The sequence below is a fragment of the Parasteatoda tepidariorum genome, chromosome 9 (genome assembly GCF_982258835.1).
Source record: "Parasteatoda tepidariorum strain Cologne lab strain chromosome 9, Ptep-v5.0, whole genome shotgun sequence".
NCBI lineage: Eukaryota > Metazoa > Arthropoda > Arachnida > Araneae > Theridiidae > Parasteatoda > Parasteatoda tepidariorum.
Genome location: NC_141763.1, coordinates 24690577 through 24696589, shown reverse-complemented (window position 1 = coordinate 24696589; position 6013 = coordinate 24690577).

Sequence of the window (6013 nt, the reverse complement as noted above, 5' to 3'; positions counted from 1 at the left end):
AAAGTCTTGACATAATATAACACTTCCTACTGTTGTGTATTTAATCAAGTAGCTTCACTTTTCCAACTACTGCATTTTCGAAATTAAACAAACTAAATGATAAAATCACTCTGAAATTTGATATTATTTTGGTAAGCAATGGAAAAAAAAAGGGATTTGAGACTAAAATTTAAACATGAAAACATGAAAGGGCGCAAAAAAAAGAATTCTTAAACAACGATTTCATTCATTTTGAAAAGTTAGTTTATAAGACAAGGAAGTTGCTTCCATCATTTTTATCGTCTCGGACTCTTGAAATCATATTTTAATGATAGACATTTGCGAAGGGAAAACTCCCTTAATTTGTCATTGACCGCTGGCAAGTTTAACCACGTCAATCTTATCTTTATTATAAATTGGACAGAAAAACACAGAAATACAGCTCCAATAATTAATAAAGAGTTAAATATCTGTGCAATCTTTTTTACTCAAGTGACTTAGTTGTATAATAGGTATATTTCTTCTTTTATTTTATCATAAAAATCTACTCAGTCAAAATGGCTCATTTAAATTATTTTTTGTATATTCTGGGAATAATTTTTTTGCAATTGTGTAATTAATAAATTTTTATCATTATATATCTTTAAATCTTTTTCGTTTTTTTGACATAATATTTTAACATTTCATTTCTTCAATATATTTTATTTTTATTTATTTATTGAAAAATCAAAAAAACGTTTTAGTTCGTGTAACTAGGTTACTTGTTTTTAAAGTGAAACTTTCTTAAAACCTTCAAAAAGAATAGAATATGAATTTTCTGACAAATCTTATAAAGCTATGAAATCTTAAAGAATGCTATAAAAGAAGGACTACTATAAGACGTATTTAAGGATGCGATAAAATAAATAAATATTGCTAAAGGAATCCCCATAGGATCACGATAAAAATGCACAGATTTAATAATTATTTGAAATTTATCTACGGATTCGATTTGCGACCTACATTCAAATATAATATATTTAAATATTTATTTAAATGTAATCAGATAATTTTTTAAAAAAATTATTTCATATAAAGACTACTTGCAGTGCACAGAAAGATTTTTTTAAAAAATCACTTAAAAAAGGAAAATAAATTTTATTATTTTAAGAAGAGAAAAAAATTCAGCATATTTCATATGTGTGCTAAATTTAACTTCACTTCATATTTTTCTATCAGGTTTTAACCCTTCAGCAACGTGATCACGCATACGTGAACGCTCGATTTACACTACACGGATAACGGTACCATATATAAAACAAGCCTTAGTGACTCTAGCGACTCAATGACGTAAACGTGACAAGGCATGGACGTGATCTCAATTCCGTACACTTGTACTACATCTCGTATTAGTACGTATACGCATTCTTATGTTCGTATAATTTGCGTGTTAATCCTTAATTAGGGCATAATTTGTGTGTTAATCCTTAATTTTGCTCTTTTTACACAATGTTAGAAAGCACTATTGTTTACAGATATAATCGTGTGAGTTGATGATGAGATTATATCTTTTCGTTGCTATTTTTCTGTTGTTTTTTTTTTACTTTTTTAAATATTTAATAATTCTACCTCTTTTTATTTAAAATTCTATTAAAATTCTTTTTTCCTTTTACTTTTTTTAAAATCTTTTCTTTATCGATATATATACTTAATCTAACGGTTGTAAATATCTTGCAAACACTAAATGGTAGCGAGATAACCGAATATCCTGTCACTTAAGTGCAAAGTGCCGTGACTGGAGTCCTCTCTATCAGTTAATTTGAATAAAAGTGTTGGTTTTAAGAAAAACTAAAACTTTAATATATCTACATAATAATATCTAATCTGCATAACATCTAATCTACATATCTAATCTACATCTAATCTAACCTACATAAATATCTACATTTACTCTCAAAATTGATTATATACCCTTTCAACGTCTATTTTAAAAAATAGAAAAAAGGAGTTTCGCATTTTTAAGATAGAAAATAATCTTTAACTCAGTGGATAAAGAATCGGATATCAAAGATAAATCGGAAATCTTTTGGAGATATCTTCAGAGGGAGGCATTGGCCCACATTGAACTGTCTGGCCAACTATGATGATGAAATATTTATCACTAAATGATTAGAAGTATAAAAATAATCAAAGTCATAATATTTTAATCACGTCAGTTGTTTTTCAAGAACTTAAAATTAATTACAGCAAAATTAAAAAACAATGCGTGCTTTCAACCTGAAAATTAATGCTTTTATCATATGCTGTTAGTAAAAAAAAAAACAGTTAGCAAACTGCAAGTGCATGGAATTATAGATATTTCCTTAGTTTAATTAGTTCTTCTTAATACTTTTATGCTGCTTGACATTATTTTATTTTATTAAATTTGCTTTTAAAAGTAAAACAGTAATTGCTTATTAACAAACAGTGCGATAAAAAAAGATTATAATCGAATATAATTGATAAAGTGTTCAGCACGAATTGTACAAACTAATTTGAATATAATACTTGGTTTGTAATTAAATTTCATGCTGAGCACTTTTTTAATTATATTCGATGAAAAGAAATGTGAATTCTTGAGTATATATTGTATATATTTGAATAAATATTTATCTATATATTCTTGGAAAAAATATGAAAATTCAGCATGAACTGAATTTATTTTGCTATACAAATTTTTTGTTATTATCTCCCTCTTAAAATTTCAAATGAACAAGTTAGAGGTACCGCCTAGACTCCACATTACCTACCAGGGTAGCAGAGGACCATCAATTTACGTGTCAAAAATACGTATATTTCATCTTTAAATTTTACAAAGCATTCGTAAAATTTATGTAAAATTGAAACGTCGAATTATAGCAAAAAGAAAAAAAAACGGTTATCCCAAAAGCGTAAAATACATGTAAAATTATACTTAAATAAATTTTTTTCTTTAACAAATATTTTATCAACCAAATTTTACTAGGTAAAAGAATGAGTACGTTATTTTTACATTTTGAAAAAGAATCGCAGAACGTCAAGCTATAGCAAAAAGTAGTTATACAAAAAGCAGAAAACTTAACGTAAATAAATTCGTTCTTTTTTACGAGTATTTTACTTTTAGCACTTATTGTTCTGTTCAGTATGACGTTATTTTTTTGAAACCTTTAAAGGTCGATGAGAAGGCATATGTAGTAGTTAAGTAGTAGTGAGAAAATTCAAATGCTTTGTATCTAGATAAGAGTACTTAGAGGGAGGGATTAAAATATTCTAGTAGCTATAAAAACAGCTCCTCCCGGTTTGAGATTACAGAAAATATTGTTTTTACCATTTATAAATTGCATCGAATTTCACCTTACGTTGAGAAAAGCATGTTTTCTTATCAGAAAGTCTCTACATAGTTTTATATAAGTATTCTGCGCAGACTATTTAAAAAGTGAACCGGCTATGCGCCTGAACCCAATTTTTATATAAAGTGTGACTGAGAGAAATTTATCATACATATTTGAGAATTGAATCTGTATTGGTAAACCGAGAGGAGGCTTTCAGTTGTAGGAGGCGTTGGCAAAACACGATCTCCAATTTTGTTTTGTTGGTTTGAGAACCAGTCTAAGGAAACGGTTCTCAAATGTTGTTCTGGAAGGGGCGAGACCGAGAGTCATGACATTTTTAAACAGCTTCTTTTTAACATCTTTAATTATATTTAGATCCAATCAATAATCCATTATTTACTTATCATTTCGATTGATTGGCAGCAATTAAAGTAATATGCAGAAGAGCAATAAAGAAAAAATTATTAAATTTTAATTTATAATTTTTCTAATAAAAATTATCAAAAGAAAATGCAATCGCAGTAGTATTTCACATTGCTCTTTACAAATCAAAATAAAATAACAGAATTCTTTAATAAAGAAATGTGTTTCCCTAATAACTATTTTCAATGTTTATAACAGTTCTTTTTTTTATGGCAATATAGGAACATAATTAATTAATAACTAATTTAACTAATTTAAGGTAATTAATTATAAAACGATGTTTTCATTTCAATCACCTTTTTAAATATTTTTTTTTCTAATGGCAGGCACTGAATTTGAATCTTTTGCCTATACTATGCCAGAATTGTTGCTCATTTCGCGTTACCCAGTGGGCACCAGTGAACCAAAGTCACGGAGGCGAGCAACATTGCCCACGCCACACTGCCACAAGCCCGTTTTATAGGGTGGGCCACATTCACACATCATACACACACAACAGAGGACAGCACAAAGAGAGAGAGAAACATCCATGCCCAGAGCGGGATTCGAACCCGCAGCCTATGGCTTTGCAGTCAGGCACGCTAACCGCTCGGCCACCAGGCAAGCACCTTTTTAAATATAAAAAATCTCAATATAGAGTAATTTTTTTAACGGTTTATACGAACACTGTTGTATTTATTTACTTTAATTGGGCATTTGCACATCAAGAGGAAGACCTTTCATACCCACACACTTAACCTATGACGTCAGCTAATCTTTATCAACACAAAGTTGAGCTAAGTTTCTCCACATAAGTTAGAATGTTAATTAATGATAAGTTAATTAAATACAGAGCTGCATCGCACATCGAATTAGTTGAAATATAAGTCTTTCTTGTCTACTTCTTTCACTTAACTTAGATTTGTTATTTGTTTATGTATTTTATTGAAATCGTGATATATTTTTGTTTTGCGTACCTGGCAACTTCGAAGCATAATAAGTTTATTTATGTTGCACGGGGCTCTGTGCCTGTCTTTGTGTTAAGTCACTGTATAAATATATAGAGAAAGAATTGAAATTTTTGAGAAAGAATCGTTGTGAAAGAATTTAGAATGTATCACTTAAGAGAATTGATACTTGACTAACTTGGCTTACTCGAAATAGAATGGAAAGAACAGTTGCTAACGTAAAAGAATGCCACGTTTCAACAACAAATCAGGATCGAGATACCCACACTACGTCACTTGTAGGCATCCTATTGAAGGCAGTGGGAAGTATACTTACCACCACTTTTTTACCCCGCTTAATTTAGCTTTCCTTTTGTTAATAACTTCAGCTTTCTTGAAGTGAGTTTGAATAAAATTGATAACCATTTGATAGTTTAAAAAAACGTATTAAAGTTTTAAAATAGATAATTCCTTTTGAAGTTTGTAGCATTTATAAAATTTATTTTATAAATGAAAAAAAATAAAAGTCAATAAGTTCCTAATAGGTCGTGTTAAATACATTTACCACCAAAAAAATGCCATTTTTATAAACTAAATGAGTTTTTTTTCTTATACTGTTCTTAAAACAATTCCAATTCCAAAAATACTTTAATTTACCTTTACTAGAAATAAATGGCCCGTTAAAGGGTTAAACTCCTTAAAGCCGCTAACACATCTGTTACCATTTTGTTATTTTTCCCTGTTTATTATTAATTTTTCATTAAATATTGCTAACTAGTTAAACACTTATATTTACCAAGTGCGAAAGAGTCTAAATTCTTTAAAATCGATAACTATTTAGTAAAAAACTTACATTTACTTATATAGGTACGAATAATATAATTCATTCCGAGGAAATCAGTATGCAAAAAGAAATGATTGATTAGTTTTTTTCAATATTTCTGTTCATTAATCATTGCAATTTTTTTGTTATTGATAAAGTGACAGTTTACAGCTAGAAATGAGACATGTCATCCTGCAGTCATAAATGTGTTGATAAAACGCGTGTAAAATGTATGACATAATGATTCTGAAGCTACAATTTCATTCATTTTGATAAGCGTGTGTAAAAACAGGGAAGTTGCTTTGATCAGTCGACTCGGGCACTTAAAATCATCTGTAAATCATATCTGAGATGGGATAAATCCCTTGTCAACAGATACTTTATAGCCTCAGATCTTTTACATCATATTTAAATTATACACATTTGAGAAGGGAGTATTCCCTTGATTTGTCATTGACCACTGGAAAGTTTGACCTCATTATTGCTATCACTTCTATAAATTGACAGAGTTTATGTGTTATTGTTGGGAGAAA